At 49.2% G+C, this 18,766-nt stretch overlaps 1 protein-coding gene across 1 annotated transcript in view; it reads right to left on the bottom strand.

The window, feature by feature from the left end:
• Nucleotides 1–9,379, bottom strand: part of SMPD3 (sphingomyelin phosphodiesterase 3) — a 190,099-nt gene extending 180,720 nt beyond the window's left edge. Inside the window, exon 1 of the mRNA XM_066637360.1 lies at nucleotides 9,265–9,379. The gene's annotated coding sequence lies outside the window, so the exon portion shown is untranslated. The remainder of the gene's footprint in view (nucleotides 1–9,264) is intronic.
• Nucleotides 9,380–18,766: the final 9,387 nt, after the last annotated feature.

Below are 18,766 nucleotides of genomic sequence, written 5' to 3'. Positions count from 1 at the left end.
TTTTTTTAAAGGAATTAAACAATATTCCAGGTAAATGTAAAAGGTGTATGACAGAGTTAGTCTCTGCATGTTCACTGAGAAGTAAGTCTCACTGTGATCAACAGGGCACAGGCCCCTCTTGCCTTTTGGCAGGGCAGGGTGCTTTCCAATGGCATACAAGCTGGGCTGCTACCAAGTGCACATGGTGAGTGGCACGGCACATACGGATGCAGCCTTGGGAGACTCTGCTGGCCCCAGGAAGTTGTTGGCAAAGGAGGGCCCTGGGCAGGGATTGGCAGTAATGGAGCATTTGGGGGACAAATTGGGGGCATGTTGCGGGAGGGAGGGAACCTGTGGCAGTCATGTGTGCTGGATCCTATCCCCCATTTTTCAGCCCCATCTCTTCCTGGACTTACACCAGCTATACTGCTGGAGTAGCCATAAGCCATCAAAAAGCCTACAAAGAGATAAGGGGAAAATAATTTTCCTTACCTCTCGCAGGCCTTGTGGTCCCCCACCCCGGCTATGCCACCTGCACTTCCATGGTGCGCCTGCATGCTAGAGTGTGGCAAGGGACTGGGCTGTTTCTTCCAGATAACTTGGCCTAAAATTGAAGACTTAAATGGAACAAAGCTACATACTGCCTCTCAGGAAGTCCTTAGTGCAGTCAGCAGCCTAGACATTAAGGTTTCTCCTCGGCAAACGTCTCTATCTTCTTCCCGCTGCACCTGATGATGCCTCTTCTTGGCTTCTGCACCAAAAAGTTCTACAATTCTTCCAAATCCTCCAGCACAACTAGGCAGATCAAGTGAAAGTGTGCAAATATGTTTGCTTAGATTGACGTATTCGGCAGCAGAAGCTGAGAGTTACAGAACTGTGTGTTTTTAGTACCGAACTCCAGAGGCTCCCCTCAGGCCACCCACGAGACGGTGTTCTGTTAACTTGTTTTCCACCTTCCTTTGGCTCAAATGTCTGCCTCCCATCTTATCTTCAGCAGTGCAATTTTGCCACTTGGCTGTAATATTTCCATGACTTCAGCAGCCTGCTCAAAATAGCTTTTGTTTGAACAACTGTGCCCTTTCAGTGTTTACAATTGAACGCTTCCCCATGTCGTGCTTAAATGCAGGACAAGTATGTGACAAGGAAATTTCACCAAAACACTTCTCAGGCACACCTGATGGAACAAAGTGAAACAGAAGCGAGCTGACGGCTCAACACAGGAGACCCACTGAAAAGAGAACAAAGATCAATCTGCATATTCCTCAAATATTCAAGCAGGGGAAGAACTAGTGTGCCAGTCAAGATTCCTGCTGCAATTCCAGGTGCTGGTTGTGACCTACATGGTTCAGGACCAGGGTACTTGAAAGACTGCCCCTGCGTGTTATAAAATGGCCCCTCCCTTGAAACTGGGGAGGAGGCTCCCTGCTATGGAGTCCAGCACCAACAGAAGCTCTGGTGGTGACGTGACAGAGCCTGCCCTGTGGTAGCACTCGACATGTGCAACTCCCCACAGTTAGACCAGATTGGCTTCTTCTAGGTCTCCATTTGGATGGCAGCTGAACAGCCATCTGTTTTCTTTAGCTTTGGGGGTTTCGCCTAATTTCTGCTGCCATAGATTCAATAATTTTTGCTCTCTGCAGCTTTGATGTATGCTTTGTTCTTTTTAAAAAAATTTTCTGGTTCTGCTGTCTCAGGGCCCAATCCTGAACAGTGCGCACTGGCACTCGCTGTTGCAAATGTGCCTTAAGGCACGCTTTCAAGTCCTAGCGAGAGGTGAGCACTGGTGGTGGCTGGTGCTGGGCTACCGCTGGGCGGCCCTTGGAGCTCCACTGCTCGGCGGTCGCATGGATTGCCAAGCGCCAGAGCTGTAAGTGGAAGCATGGGGGGAGGTGGGGAGAAGGTGTTCTGGGGAGGGGAAAGTGGGCGGAGGGTGTGGAGAAGGTAGGGAGGAGTCGTTCAGGGGTGGGGGAGGCAGGGAGAAGACAGGCAGGAGGCGTTCCAGGGGAAGGGAGCGCGGAGGGAGGGAGGTGGGACCGGTGGAGCTTCGCTCTACAGAATCCAGAGCCTCTGTATCGGGTTCACTGCCCAGCACGGAGGCTCTTGATTCTCCACCAACCTTTGGGTCGGTGGAAAATCCAGTAACCCCATTGCGGGGCTACTCCTTTTACCCGGGGAAGGGGACAAAAGAGGAGCTGCCGATGGATGCCCAGAGCACCCCGGGCAGCTCAGGATTAGGCTGTTAATGCTTTCTTGCTATAACTGTTTTGATTTTAGTATTCTGTATGCCTCCTTGGGACACCTCTCTGTGAAAAGGGAAAGGTAGGATATACGAGTAAATAGTCTTAAATAAAATCACAAATGCCCAGTTTTGCTGTGAAGCCTTTGGCTGAAGTCCCATTCATGCTTGTCTGGATGTCAGTCCCATTGAACACGGTGGAACTGGCTAGCTTTGGGTTGCAGTAAATTTGTGGGTGTATGTGTGACCCCCATTTATTCACATGCATCCATCATTAGCCTTGTTTCACTGGGCCCATCCCCCCTCCCTTTCCTTTGTTGATACTTGCATTGCAAACTGTATGTGGGCAGACTTACCTTTTCTGCTCACATAAGACACATAAATGTTGTGTATTTATTTATTTACAATGCAATCGCATGCATTGTTCAGTGCAACTGAGTCCTAGATAAAACCTACACTCCTATACTTTGCTGGGAGTATGTCCCATTTAACACAGTGGCACTTACTTCTGAGAAGACATGCATAGGCTGATGCTGTAAGTGTGCATAAAAGTGCAGCCCTGTACTTAATATACTGACAAATACTTAATATACTCCAAACAACACAGTCCTGGAACGAGCTGGAATCCATAGCATGTATGCACTTCTGAAACAGAGATGCCTGCGTTGGCTCGGTCATGTCGTGGGAATGGGTGATGGTCAGATCCCAAAGGATCTCCTCTATGGAGAACTCATGCAAGGAAAGCGCCCTACAGGTAGACCACAGCTGCGATACAAGGACATCTGCAAGAGGGATCTGAAGGCCTTAGGGATGGACCTCAACAAGTGGGAAACCCTGGCCTCTGAGTGGCCCGCTTGGAGGCAGGCTGTGCAGCATGGCCTTTCCCAGTTTGAAGAGGCACTTGGCCAACAGACTGAGGCAAAGAGGCAAAGAAGGAAGGCCCATAGCCAGGGAGACAGACCAGGGACAGACTGCACTTGCTCCAAGTGTGGAAGGGATTGCCACTCCCGAATCGGCCTTTTCAGCCACACTAGACGCTGTGCCAGAACCACCATTCAGAGCGCGATACCAGAGTCTTTCGAGACTGAAGGTTGCCAACACACTTAATATACTGCTTAATATACTGACAAATAAATACCACAAATATTAATGTATTTATTTTGCAAATTATTATAAAAATTTAACATAAAACTATGTTTATTTGCAAAAATAAATTTTCCAATAAGAAGTGAAAAGAAGTGAAAATATACAACATAAAGCCAGAAATTAAAATAAATTCCAAAAAAATAAGATAGTACATTGGCCTGCAAAACCCCGGTATCCCCAAACAAATCCATACAAGCAGCAGGAATGTAAAATACTAAAACATTAAAAGACAGACTGGTGGAGTAGTTAAAATGTTAGACAATGACAAGAAAGATCCAGGTTCAAATTCTTCCCCTTAGCATGTGCTCATTGGGGAACTCTGGACTCAATCTAACCTGCCTTATAGGGTTGTTGTGAGGATAAAATTGGAGCAAGGACCTCCAGACATGACTAACCCTAAGGGGATGGACAGAGTGGATAGGGAGATGCTCTTTACACTCTCACATAATACCAGAACCAGGGGACATCCACTAAAATTGAGTGTTGGGCGGGTTAGGACAGACAAAAGAAAATATTTCTTTACTCAGCGTGTGGTCGGTCTGTGGAACTCCTTGCCACAGGATGTGGTGCTGGCGTCTAGCCTAGACGCCTTTAAAAGGGGATTGGACGAGTTTCTGGAGGAAAAATCCATTATGGGGTACAAGCCATGATGTGTATGCGCAACCTCCTGATTTTAGGAATGGGTTAAGTCAGAATGCCAGATGTAGGGGAGGGCACCAGGATGAGGTCTCTTGTTATCTGGTGTGCTCCCTGGGGCATTTGGTGGGCCGCTGTGAGATACAGGAAGCTGGACTAGATGGGCCTATGGCCTGATCCAGTGGGGCTGTTCTTATGTTCCTATGTTCTTATGACTAAATATGCCCTCCAGTTGCATCTGGAGGTGTTCTGAGGTGCAGAAAGACCAGGTGCAGCCTCACCGCATCTCAAAAGGCCTGTCTGAGGTCTCTGAAAGGCACTTCTGGTTTTTTTAAGAACTGGAAGTGTGCCTTAGAGACCTCAGACAGGTCCTACAATATGTGGTGAGGCCACATGCAGTCTCTCAGTGCCCCAGAACACACCCAGATGCAACTGGAGAGCATCTCTGGTCATGTCCAGGAGGTCAGGTGGGGCCCTCCACCACAGGTTTGGAATCCGCGCTGAGTCAAATCTGCAGGTTCCAAACCAACGGATTAAAAGGGCCAACATGTACATGGTGGGCCAGAAAGCAGGACCTAAAATGATGATTTTAGAGTCTAGGCATGTACATATGGGTGGAGGGAGTCCTTGAGGTAGCATCGCCCCCCAGGCCCTTTAAGTAATAATCAGAACCTTGTACTGGGCCCAGAAATGACATAGTAGATAATTTAACAGCAGTGTAATACGCTTGCATTTTGTGGGGCTGCGCATATATATATAATGTGCATATATATATATAATTCATAATTAAAGAAAGGATTGAGGAGGGAAGGAAGAATGTTTTAAAAAGAGAAAAGAAGATTTGGGGCAGTAATAATAGGTACTTCATGTTCATTAGGTGACTTGGGGAAAAATTGTCAAACATACAGCAGGGGAATTCTGGAGTGCTAAACTGCAAGCATCACATCACTGCCTCTAAGTCATCTCCTGGGACAGCTTATGTGCCAGGGGAAAAGAGTCCAGCTGATGTGCAGGGAAAGAGCTGGAGTAAGTCACTGCTCTGTCTTTTCCAGGGTGCTCCAGCAGTCATTCTCAAATTGTTAAGAAAAAAACAAAAAACTGTAAACCAAGGCTCCCTGTAGTCCAGGGTTCACTGAGATCAATCCTGGAACCTATTTTTCAGTGCCAAGTACACTCCTGGGACATGGGAGGTGGCATATTAACGCCTCTGAAGCAGTAAAAAGGCACCTCTCTGATCCTGCTTGCATTCATTTCTGACACTAGGATTCCTAACCTACAGGGAGAAGACTGGAATACATTTTAAAAAATCCTGTCTGTGCTACAGGCTGGCCCACAGCTAGAGGAAACATAATCTCCCTCCCAATCAGACTAACTGCCCAGCCCAATCCTAGGATTTCACAGGCCAACACACATTTTGCTTCCTTAAACGTTACACCAATTCCTGGGTATATTTGGGGTGCCGATTCCAAAAATGGCATCCGTTTTGCCCTATCGCATCTAGTTTTGGAGACATGGCATAGCCTCTTTAGTGAATGGTTCAAGCAGCTTCCTCATGAGGAAGCCTACACCATGAGGCTCATGAGGCTATACAATATCTCCAAAACTAGACGTGATAGGGCAAAAGGGATGCCATTTTTGGAATCGGCACCCCAAATTCATATCAAACCACTATAAAATTTGGGAAAAACTTTTCTGATCCTCAGTTTTGTACGCCTGTGTTACAGAAGCAGGATGTTCCACTCTCAAAAAATCAGTTGTCACCACCATTCAGAACATGCCATTTTTGAGCCGCCACCACGAAGCAGCAGCATAGTAGGCCTGCAGGAGAGCAGGGAAGCCAGCGTGGAGAGCAGTTAATGGGTGGGGAGTACTGGGATATGTTGTTGGAGGAACTGAGGGCGTGTCAGGGAAGGGAGTGGTGTGGCTGCATTGGCAAGGGAGGGAACTGATAGACCCACGCTTGACTCCCACCTCGTGCATTAGGCCTATGATCATGTTGCTCTGCATTTGCCAAAAAGTGCCTCTGAGCAGGTACCAATTGTTCTCTCCCCAAAATGAGTAACCTTTACACAGTCTTTTCACATCTAGGTTTAAAAGTTAAGATTTCCAGAGTTCTATGGGTTATGTTAAGCCAAGCCTAGAGACACAATTCCTTCAAGGAGTGGGAGCCAGTGTGAGATAAAGCCAAAAGGAAACATGGTCATAGTTTAAAATTTAATGTTTGAATTTCAAACATTTTGGGCACTGCTGAAAACCTGTTTTCAAACTTGGGGGGGGGGGAATCTTATGTCCTACTGGTGAAGTTTAAGGCAACAATGTTCAACATCAGTAATGTTTAAACCTTCCTTCCCCTTCTAAACCTCCTGAAACCAGCACCCCTAAATGGGCTCACTGCAAAATAATAATAAATGAAACAACCATATAGGAGCTGCAAAAAAACAATTTTACTTGGAACTGCACACATTTTAAGCAAATACCTCTAGATATTCTAGGTCCTTGGGAAGGACTTGTTATTTAGAAAATACCAGCCACCTTCAGGTGGGTAATGAAGTTAATAATTATAATGATAATAAATAAATAATAATAATAACAATGATAATCCCCAAGTAGGGGAATAGAAATCAGAGAGTTTGGCAAGCTAATCTGAGCAAGAAAAAAATGTTTGCGTGTTTACTTCTCCACAAATTAGTTTCAGCTCTTCTGACATGCCACGTTGGAAGGCTCTTAAACTCCTACAGATTCCACAGCCTGGTTGGGAATCACAGTCAGTGCTAGGTGCCAGACAATTCCTAATGTCCAAGGAACTGGGGTTAGGATTGGACAACAAACTCTCCAAAGTCTGTTTTATCTCAAGATCCACCCACTTTAACACAGCCCTTTTTATTTCTTTTCTTTTCTGTTTAAGAAGTAGGTTGGGTTCTCAGCCTGCTCATTTTAATGAACATACAGAAGCAACAATCATAAAACAATCATATCTTGATTAACAGCAGTCCCTGAAATGAAGGCATTGTGGGAAACACACCTATTCATAGTCCTGGACAGGAAGACAAAGGCAGAGGTGACAAATGTTAGTCTAATTCACATCCCTATGCAGAGTCAATCTATCCTTAAGCAATGGTCCTTTACTAGAAAGCGCGCACAAACAACACACACGGGAAGAGAGGATTATTTAACCTGGGATGATGATGATCACCATTCTGGGTTTTGTGCTCAAAATCATGATGTAGCTGGTATTCAATGTCTTATTTGAATTTCTGTTCTACTCAGAGCCACGCAGTGAACGGATGGGGGGGATGGGGTTCATTTTTCTTCCCACCCACCACACAGATAGCATATACACAAAGTAGCTAAAGGGTGTCAAGAAGCAACTGACGCACATTAAGTTGTCTCAAACAATGAACTCCAAGGATTGCAAGAGTATCTGGATAAGACAATGCAGGAATGTGATTCCAATCCCCCCCACACATCCCATTTTTCTTTTTATTCAAGACCTTCTTGCTTTGCCATTCTGACACATCATGACAATGGATCAGCACCTGGACATACAGTACCAGAGCCAAAACCTGACAGGCAATTCCAGTAGGATACCAGGAGAAGCGGTGCTTACTCGGCCAACTGCTTTGTCCCAGAAGGCGGAGGCACAGCTCTGTCATAAAAGCCTCACAGGCAGTAGTCCATGAAACACACTGAAATCACCTCCCCAAACACACTGAGCGAAGATTGCAATAAAAAACACCCATGACAATCAGAACCGTTTCTGTTTGTCACCCAAAAATGGCTGACATTATTCAAACATGCTCACAATGCGTTCACACACGCACACACGCACACACACACTCTCTCTCTCTTATCCTGGCTGGTTATTCTAAAAAAAGAAAACAAATTGCAGGCTTTTCCATAGCTCTTTGATTTCAAAACCGATGTCTGCACATGAGCTGTCCAGCTGGCATCTGGAGACAATAGCCTGGTGGCAGAGGGAGAAAAAGGCAGGGCCATATGGCACCAGGGTAATTGACTTGCATAGGAGTTTACTCCTGGATTAAGCATCTCTCTCTCTCTCTCTCTCTCTCTCTCTCTCTCTCTCTCACTCTCAGCTGTGCATCCTCTGACTGAGGAGGCACCAGCATTCGGCTTGATCTTGCAGCAGGCAGGCTCCTTGATTAAACTCCAGCCTCTCAGCCTGCATGCCTGAAATAAGCGTCTGCTGTGCCCCTGACCTCTTTTTACTCACTGGCGGTGGAGAAGCTGTCAAGCGAGCCATGCTCCTTGGCCTCCGCCCACCTCCCTGCCACACATGCAGAATCCATCTCGATCCACTACACCTGAAAGGGGTCGGACAAAGCCTGGGAGGGGCTGATCCTACGCAGCCAGCAACCAGCCCTGGGCAGTGGTGGGAGGTGCTGCTGTGCAAACCTTATTCCTGCCAGGACCCCCTGGCTTTGTTGTCTGTGGGGGTCAGGATTCCTGTCCAACCTCGCTTCAGAAGCCCAGATTCCACACAGCCGCAGGGCACATCCAAGCACAATGGGTAGGAGTGCCATGGACTCCTTTCAGGAAAGAGCTCACGGTTTGGTCACGAAGACCATGCTGGATTTGCCTTCCCCCCCCCCATGCTGGTGCCACCTGCGCCTCCTGCATGCCCCCCCCACGGCTTGCTACTGCCACCCGCCCATCTCAGCCAGAGGGGGCTGCAAGCAACCAGCAGGACCAGCCTGGGAGCAAACCGACCAGAGACCCCAAGGAAGGACTGCTGTGCGGGGGGGGGGGGAGGAGGACCAATCTGCAAGGGTTCCAACTGATGCCCTCACGTGGCCCCTGCAGAGCCTCCACCCCCCGCGCTCTGAGTTCCCCAGGGGGGTTCAGCGTGGCGGGCGTGTCCCGTGAGGGCTCCCACTCCAGGCAGCCCACCGTCTGAGAGGAATCAAGCCCCCACCTCTCGCAGGGACCTTCCCAAAGCGCGAGGCCTCAGTCCTCCGACAAGCGCCCCCGCTGGGAGAGGTGCTCGGGCAGCGCCTGGGCTGAGCCTGCCTCGCCCGCCCGCCCGCCCGCCCGCCACATGTCCCCGACCTGCTGCATGCAGGTGTCGGGGGGGCGAAGAAATGAGGAGGGAGGCAGGGCCGGGCCAGGGGGGGCGCCGGGGAGGGGGCACCGCCTGCGGGACGCCTCCCCCAGCCACGTGCCTGGAACTCCACCCGCGCAGGCGGACAGGTCGGGAGCCGCGCAGAGGCCGCGTCCCGCGGGCAGGCAGAGCGGAGCAGCCGACTTACCGTGCGCGGCGGCGGAGGAGGCTGCAGCCCAGCCCCGGTCCCATCCCCGGCAGCCGCTCCCTCAGCACCTCCGGGCTGAACAGCTCCGCGCTCTGAGCGCCGCCACAGCCCAGCCCAGCCCAGCCCCGCCACGCGCCGCTCTCCTTCTCTCGCGGCCGCCCGCCCGGCTCCGCCCCCCGCCCGCCCCGGCGCCTGCCATTGGCTGGCCCGCCTCCCGGCCCGGCCAGCTGTGCGCGCGCCCGGGCAAGCCTCGCCCCAAGCGGCGCACGCGGGCGCCTGGACTACGCCTCCCAGAAACCTCCCCCGCCGCTGGCCCCGGCGGGGCTGCTGGGAGGGAGAGTTCCGGTCCCCGGGCAGCAGGGGTCGCCTGCGGAGGGTCGCAGCGGGGCCAGGAGCGCCTCCTCCGGCGCAAGCCCCTCAGCGGAGAACCGCTCCGGGGGGGGGGGGGGGCGCAGCACTTGCCTGCAGGACTGCAGCAGGCGCTGACCTGCTCCGCTCCCCCAAGCCTCCCAGGCGCGCCTGTCGGGTCTCGCCCTGAGTTGCTCGCAAATGCTGCGGGAGGAGGCAGGGCTTCTGTGCGGGCACCAGCGGTCAGCCGGTCCTCTCCGGTCACCAGAAAAGGCCTTTGCACAAGTGCCGCCGCCTAGGGAGGTACTTGGAGCGGCGGCAGGAAACGGGGCCTTCTCAGTAGTGGCACCGACGCCATGGAACCCCCTTCCCCTTGACTCCAGGGCGGCTCCCTCTCTGGAAACTTTCCGGCGAGGCTGAAGACCCTTCTGCTGAGACAGGCCGCCTGAGTTGCCGCCTTTGAAACACCTTTTAACTTCTTTTTTAACATCTGGTTACGGGCCTGATCCTTTTCTGATTTGCTGAGCTCTTTTGCCTGACTGCTTTTTTATGATATGTCGTTATGTTTTTATCTGTCTTTAAATCATGTTTTTGAATTAGTTTTAACCTGGTTTGTAAGCCGCCTTGAGTCCCTCTGGGGAGAAAGGCAGGGTAAAAATAAAGTTAATAATAACAAGAAGAAGAAGTAAATAAATAAAAACTCAATAGTACTTACTTCTAGGTAAGTGTGTATTTTATTCTTAGTAGCAGCAGCAGCAGCAAAATAAAGCCAATCGAAATACCGTTTTTCAACAATAATAATTCACAAAGTGTTTTTCAGAGCAAAATAAATCAGCATGTGGTTCCCTGCCTCCAAAGGGTTCAGTAGTTGGCAACCTTCAGTCTTGAAAGGCTATGGTATCGCGCTCTGAAAGGTAGTTCTGGCACAGTGTCTAGTGTGGCTGAAAAGGCCGATTCGGGAGTGACAATCCTTTCCACACTGGGAGCAAGTGCAGTCTGTCCCTGGTCTGTCTCCCTGGCTATGGGCCTTCCTTCTTTGCCTCTTTACCTCAGTCTGTTGCACAAGTGTCTCTTCAAACTGGGAAAGGCCATGCTGCACAGCCTGCCTCCAAGCAGGCCGCTCAGGGTTCACACAATCAAAAAAATTGCAGAAGAGACACCTGCAAGAGCCACTGGAAAAGAGGCCAAGCCGGGGTAAAGAGGGGCAACTGCTTTCCTCCCTGTTAAACATAAGAAGAACACGACATTAAGAGGTGCCTCTGTGCCCAGTAGTTGCAATAAGGAGGGCTGAATCCTCTCCAAGTTTCTAGCACTGATGTAGAGCCCAATCCTATCCAGTTTTCCAGTGCTGGTGCTGCTGTGCCTATGGGGTGCTGTGCACTGCCTCCTGTGTTGGGAATGCAGTCACAGAGGCTTCCTTAAGGTATGGGAACATTTGCTCCCTTACCCTGGGGATGCATTGCAGCTGCACCGGTGCTGGAAAGTTGGATAGGACTGGGCTGCTAGTTCTGCTAACAGGGCATGCACTGCATTCTGCAGCAAGGGGACAGTCATGGAGGCCTCTCCAAGGTAAGGGAGCCTTGTTCTCTTACCTCGCTGCTTCACTGCAGCTGCATCAGTGCTGGAAAGTTGGCTAGGATTGGGCCCTTAGAGTATTCTCAGAGTATTTGCAATAAGGGTATTTACTCGTATCACTGCTTATTTATCACTTTTCACTCATCCTCATGGCCAGAAGAAAAATACAGAGAGCTGTGCTGAGGTCTGAAATATCTTACACTAACAGATGTATTGTGATTGCATTTTAATGAGCCTGAAGGACCACACCATGCTTCCTTTTGTGTTCATAAAGGCATATCCTGCTCCACAGCAAAACTTTCTCAACACTTTACAAGAAAATGTAATATGATGTCATGTACAACTCCCAAAATGGAATAATGCCAAGAAGTTGACCTGCGCCAATGGATGAAGTCGGGTGACCCCTTCACGAGGTGATGTAGGCTACATCAGCAGTGGATTTGGCAGAAGGGGGAGAGAGTGAGAGCGCAGAAGAGAGGTAGATTGAGGGTGCCCTTAATTATGCGTCTGCCACTGCCACTGCCTCCCTCCAGCCCGCTGTCAACATGAGCTGCACCAATCTGCCTTATACCTGCTGGTTGGCAACCTTCAGTCTCCAAAGACTATGGTATAAGCCCACAGCACCAGTATTCCCAGGCTGTTACCCTGCATGTGCCTGATCTTGGAAGCTAAGCAGGGTCAGGCCTGGTTAGTACTTGGATGGGAGACCGCCTGGGAATTTCCCAGGCAAAAAGCAGATAATCTGCCTCCTTATCTTCAGTGGCATAGTTAGAGGGGGTGCAAAGCACTAAGTTTTATAGGGAGCCTCACTGCAGTGTGCAAGCGGCCCCTCTCCTTTGGAGCCATTCCTGGTGGTGGAAACAAAATGGAGGCGAACACCTGGCTCCAAAGTGGAGGGACCACTTGCACACTGCAGTGAGGTTCTCTGCAAAAGTTAGACCTTTGCACCCCCTCTAGCTATGCCACTGCTTAACTTGCTGCCGGCACAGTTTCTTCAAATGTGGAAGTGCAGAATTTCCAGTGTGAAAGAGTAGAGGTGCCCAAACCCTGACCTGGGGGCCATTTGCAGCCCTCTTGGACCCCAATCCAGCCTGCAGGGAACCCCCAGTCTCCAATGAGCCTCTGGCCCACCAGAGACTTGCTGGAGCCTATGCTGGTCTGATGCGTCTGCTCGCAGTGCAAGGGCCAACTGTTCAACCTCTCATGAAAGTTGCAGGCTAAGGGCTCCCTCCACTGCTTGCTGTTTCACATCTGTGAAGCAGCAAAGGAAAGGCCAGCCTTGCTTTGTGCAAACCCTTTTAAAGGCCTTGAGCTCTCTCAAGACCTTCATTCATTCATATAAGTTCCAGCTCTAATATATTAATTTACGTAACTTTATTCCAATTTTAAATGTAAATTAATTCATTTTTTCCCAGCCCCCGACACAGTGTCATAGAGATGATGTGGCCCTCGTGCCGAAAGGTTTGAACACCCCTGATTTAGTGGGACAAGGCAAATGAAAGAGCTCCTTCCTTTGTGTAGTCCCCTTGAATCAGAACAAAAGTCCTGCACTTCCCCAACTGAAGAAATCACCCCAGGAGTGCAATGAGCGGCTGCTTTCACTGTGGTGCAGAGGCAGTGGATCTGAGGCAGCATCAGAAGGTGTTCCAGGTCGCAATTCCCCTAAATGAAGTGCTCTCCATGGAAAGTAGGTATGTATTTACTTTTATTTCTAGATTTGTACCCCACCATTGGATCAAAAAAGGTTTTTTTGAGGGTGGAGGTGCTTGCAATACAAGTCAAAAACAACCAAGGAGCGCATTAGTCCTCTGACTGATTCCCTCACTCTGCTCCTCCAATCCCTGGGGCATCTGGTAGTGGGAGTTTTTCCAGGGGGGGGGGGAAGGCAACCTCCCTGATGCTGCTGCATTATTTGGTTGATGCTGTGGAGGGGGAGGGGGGAGGCAGACCTTTCTCTTGCCATGCTGTTTGCCCTGGGTGTGTTTTCTAGTCAATGGCAGAAGCCAGAAGACACTTCCATTTGATGGACTGCATGCTTCTAGTCCCAGCAGCTGGAAGAATGGGGAAGCTGCAGGGCACTCACTCCTTGCCTGAAAAGTCTTCTCTTCCAGCTGCTGGGACTGGAATTAATCCTGGAATTAAGGACATTTTATTCAATTGATCAAATTAATTTGACTGTCTTAAATCTGCATAAATGTACGTTTGACTTAAAGCAAACATTTTAAAGGAGAAAAAAAGCACTTTTTCCCAGACAGGGCAGGCCTTCACAGGGCAGGTACCCTCTTCAAAGAGGCATTCCTTCCAGCAGGAGAGGGCAAGGGAAGTGTCTCACCACTTGCAGCTTTGCATGCTTTTTTTATTAAAAATGATGGATTTGTTGCAGGACCATTCTGGCCATTTGCTTGAGAGCAGGTGGACCTTCTTCACTGTGCAGTCTCAGTCCTTGGACCAGCACACTAAAGAGCCATGACATTTGAAATGCAGACCTAGAAACATAAATAAAGAAGCCACCCCAGCTAATTAGGAGGGACTGGGTTTAAAAGAGGGGGAGAGAGAAGTGACACCAGAGGTTCCCTTTAATCCTGTGGTGAGTGGTCAACCCAACCATATGATCAGCTGGGTTTTTACAGATGTCCAATGGCACAGAAGAGCTGAGAGTGAAATGGAACATTGTTCTTATGTGTCTTTTTAATTTAAGCACACAGAAAGAGAGTTGAAATGGATCTTGGGAAGAAAAACCAAAAATTTAAATCCTTCATTTTTAAAAGTGCAGGCCAAATAATTATTAATACATAATAATTTAATCAGACTTTGAGTAGATTTCTCTATATGTAGAGTGAGTTTTAGACCTTCTGGACTCCTCACACTTGTCCTTCTGGCAGAGCTGGTCCATCCGTGAGGCCAACTGAGGTAGTTGCCTCAGGCAGCAGTTTGGTGGGTTGCCTGCCATTCACTTCCAATGGCCTCCGAGCAGAGGCGCACACCTGCCTCTGCTTCCCTTTCTCTGAATTTGAAAAGAGAGGGGAATGGTACAGAAGTGTTGAGAAGTGGGCTAGTGTGTCAGGGACTCCCAGGAGACACTCTAGTTCCTCCAACTCTCTTCTCCTCCCTAGTTCCTCTTCCACTCTGTCCCCCTATTCCAGTGGTTCTCAAACTTCTTCAGCTGGTGGTTCCCTTGACTTACTGGGTCATTGGCCATGGGTCCACATTAGGGCTACAATCCTATACATTGTATAGGATTATGCAGGGGATGGACAGAGTGGATAGGGAGATGCTCTTTACACTCTCACATAATACCAGAATCAGGGGACATCCACTAAAATTGAGGGTTGGGCGGGTTAGGACAGACAAAAGAAAATATTTCTTTACTCAGCGTGTGGTCGGTCTGTGGAACTCCTTGCCACAGGATGTAGTGCTGGCGTCTAGCCTAGACGCCTTTAAAAGGGGATTGGACGAGTTTCTGGAGGAAAAATCCATTATGGGTTACAAGCCATGATGTGTATGCGCAACCTCCTGATTTTAGAAATGGGTTATGTCAGAATGCCAGATGCAGGGGAGGGCACCAGGATGAGGTCTCTTGTTATCTGATGTGCTCCCAGGGGCATTTGGTGGGCCGCTGTGAGATACAGGAAGCTGGACTAGATGGGCCTATGGCCTGATCCAGTGGGGCTGTTCTTATGTTCTTATGTATAGGTGGCAGGTTTTTTGCAAGGATTCTGTGGCTCCCTGGCTGGTTTCTGTGGCTCCTTGCAGAGCCATGGCTCACAGTTTGGGAACCACTGCCCTATTTCATTCCAAAAAGAGTGGGAGAAAGACAAGCAGCAGCTGATGTGGGTAAGAATGGGGCTCCATCCATGACTGTGGATGGAGTCTTCCTTGCGTGGTTCCTTCCTGCATGTGACTGGCCAGGCTGCCATCAGGCAGGCTGGAAGGAGAGGACCTTGTCGGGCTGCTCTACAGCACCAAAGCCTCTTGCAGCCATTCTGCACCTGGTTGCAACAGGATCCCACCCACCCACGCACTAGGTAACAGTCTGGGATTAGCTGGCTGCCATGTGGGGCTTGGTAAGAATTTTTTACTCCTCTCCAGATTGACCAGGGAAAGGAGTTTTTTTCACCTAGCCCAGACTAACCTTAGGCTACCAAGGTTTAACCAGGTTGACTGGAAGGATATTCTGGAGCACAAAAGAAGATCAGGTGGTCTGCCCTTAAGCATGCAAAATTCAGGGCAAAACCAGGACAGGTTCCCCAGAGGCTGCTCGATTTGGGGATGCAAGCTATTGACCACCAGGCTTACAGTTCCTATCTTATTGAGGTGGGTGGAGCAATTCAGCTTCCTAGACCCCTCTATAGGATGAGGGAACTGGGTGAGCCCTGAGATGATCCCAGATTCTGACCCAGGGTGACCTGTGAAAGGGACAGGTCAGCAGTATCCTCTAGTTAGGTGCCCACATGAAGGGGGGGGGTCAAGACCCACTGCATTTTACCAATTGCTGCCTAGCATTGTAACTTTCATAAATCGTGGCCCTGATTTCTTCCAAGATCTGTGTCGTGCGTATTTGGGGAGAGAAATACCTGGGTAAAGGGTGGCTTTAAGTACAACAGCTCAGATGTTGGGAAACCTGAACTGGACCTGCCCTTTGCCTTCTTCACTAAGCTCTTCCTTCTCAGCTTCTCTACTTCCTGAGCTCATCAGCAGGTCAGGGGACAGCACTTGGCATGTCACCTCAGACACAAGGAGGTCTTGGGCCAGCACTGATCAGAGTGTGCACAGCTGTTCACATGAAAAAAGGAGCAGAAAGGAAGCTGAAGAAATGTTGACCTGGCTCTCCTTCAGGCAGCAGAAAGCAACCGAGCTGCATCCTGGCATATGCTTGGGATCTGGGGTCCAGCCTGAGCTCCTGGGCAAACCAGTTGCCTGCTCTTCCTGCAGGATTCCTACCTGCTGAAGCTGGGTTATGTGTGATGTGAAGCAAGGTGGAACTTTCCAATCATGCCTGGCAGCTCTCCCTCCCAGGCTGCAATGGGAGCAAGCGGTCCTTCTCTCTGAACAATGTTCCAGCAAGAGTCAGTACACAAAGCAATGCAGTCAAAATAAATTACTCCGTAAGTGAGTTTGAAAGGGGGAAAAAAACCACTGTAAGAGAACAATCTGCGCTGAGCAAGTGACAAGGAATACAATGTTCTTGATGGGGGAAAAGAACAGAGACACAAAAGAGCAAAAAAAGGGACAGAAGAATGGACATTGTGATGCTGAATGGAGCTTCTCACAGGTGTCCTCTGGCAGGTTGGGACAGATGAAAAACCACCTGAATGACTGGTGCTCAAGCCAAGTGCAGGCAGCACCTCAGAGGAAGGCTAGAGAAAGAGAAGCTGGAAGCAGGCCAGAAGACAAGAACTCTGAGTGTGGAGGGGAGACCAGGTGGCCTCACCCAGTGATGAGCTTCCCAGTTCAGGGAAATCAAGAGATCCGCAAGCCTTCTTTCAGCCCTTAACAGCCCTCTTTCCACCCTGTCCTTCTCCCTCCTTGCCCTGTTCTGCCCCCTTCCCATCACTTACCCCTGGCATGAACTTACCGGTGCCAGGGCATCTTCAAAGGCTCACTGTTTATGGTGGTAGCATGGTTGAGTGCAAAAGCATGTTGCATTCTGCAACACTGGAAAGACCACTGCAGTGTTGAAACATGAGTTCCAATGGCATAGCGGCCTGTTAGGACTGGGCCCTGCAGCTAGATCAGTTTGGTCCAGAAAGAAATGCAGCTGGCCTACCAGCCAAAGAAGGACAGAAGCCCAGATCACAGCCCAGTAAAGTTAAATCTAGGAGTACTCCTAAGTACCTGACCACAGTTATCCTTGCACCCTTTCAATTTTGTCTTCAGTAGAGTGTAAACCTGCAAACCTCTTGACTCCAATTTGTGGACATTCCCATGTACATTGTAGGCACCTTGAGAAAGCACCAGTAATGATGCCCACAATAGTGCCAGGTTGGATAGATGGGGTGTGTGTGTTCCTTTAATGTGGTATTCGATGGGCCCACATTTAATGTGAAGCCAATTTGTCTAAAAGATACATTCTTCCTTTCAAACAATGGCTCAAAATACCTTTCATCAATACCATCTCTTTTAGCAGTTAAAAAAATAGATTTAGTCAGACGGTGTTGTGAGGGCTGTCAGGCGCTTTCCATTTCTAAACAGAAGGGAAAGGAGAGAAAAAACCAAGGCCCCCATCACAGTATTTTAAGACACAGTGGGAATCTCGCAAAGCTTTCTTCAGTCTAACACAAGCAATTACATTTTAATCACCCTTTTATATTCTGCAACATGTCTGTGGATTGCACAAAATGGTATTTTGGTTGAACACAGCATCACTGCAAAATACGATACAATTCAAGTGTACTTTTCTATACCCAAAAACCCAGCTTCCCGCTGAACAGCCAGCATATGCAAAGGTCTGTCACTGAAAAACAAAACCAACTGGCCATGCCTCTTCCTTCTGTATCACACAGCTACAGGGCCAAAACAGATGTGCGATGAGGATCTGTAATCAGACTTTTTTTTACATCTTAAAAAGGATCATCTTAAGAGGATCTTAACATTCCTCTTTTTTTAAATTTTAAAATAGCCATGGGAAGCATGAATTCTGATTCAGATACTGAAGGAGGGGAAGTTATCCTTTCCAACCCAGTGCCCAGCACCTGAGACTGAGCTCAGGTGCTCTCCTGCCATCACAAATGGCACTGTTAACATTTTGCTCCTGATCTCTACTGCTTAACTCTTCCTCTTCTAGCACCATCCGCTCTTGCCACTATCATTGTCCTCCCCCTAGTTCCCTTTCACCACCCTTTCAAAAGACAGAGATTGTGGGAGAAGGAGAGAGGAAATGGGCAGAGGCGCCAACATTGGTGGCCCAGAGTGACTCTTCACTCAACTTCTTCCCTCCTCCTCCCCTCTCTGCCTTTTGAAAGGGGAACATTCAGGTAGCTGGGATGGCTGGTGAGAGGGGAGGCAGCCAGAGCCTCCAAGAGAAATTTTATCAAGGGGCAAAACGTTTCTTTCAGGCCCCTTCCCAAAGGGGGATGGGTTGCCTGAAACAGAGTGGAGGTGGTGACAGGGATGGGCAGAATTGGGGTGGGAAGGGAGCAAATCAGGGTCAGGGGTGGGTGGCACTAGCAGGAAAGGTTTTTGGATCCCAAATCTACTGGGCTTCCCAATGCAGGCCCCAGGTCTACCCACCTGCACGGTGTTGGCAGCTAGATACAGTACATATTCCTAAGTGTGTGAAAACCAAACACTCTTAAGCCTCTCTAAAATCTTTTAAATATAGAAAATCATTGCAGAAAGTTAGCACCATCCTATTTAGGTTCATACTAGAATGTGTGTACTCAAACTGTGTTTTGTCCTGTGTGCACTAAAACTTCCTTTTGCAGCAGCTGTAGCCCTGCAGCTGTGTCCCTGAACTCCTATACACTCCTTCAGGGTAAGTGGATCCACAAGCCAAAGAGCCACTGTAGCAGGTCAGTTCCCTCCCAGATCTGACATGGTGTTAAGGAGAGTCATGCATGCATTCCTCGGCCCAGTGCAT

This window comes from Tiliqua scincoides, chromosome 9 (genome assembly GCF_035046505.1).
Source record: "Tiliqua scincoides isolate rTilSci1 chromosome 9, rTilSci1.hap2, whole genome shotgun sequence".
In the NCBI taxonomy this organism is placed as follows: Eukaryota; Metazoa; Chordata; class Lepidosauria; order Squamata; family Scincidae; genus Tiliqua; species Tiliqua scincoides.
This window is presented reverse-complemented; position numbering and strand designations above follow the sequence as displayed.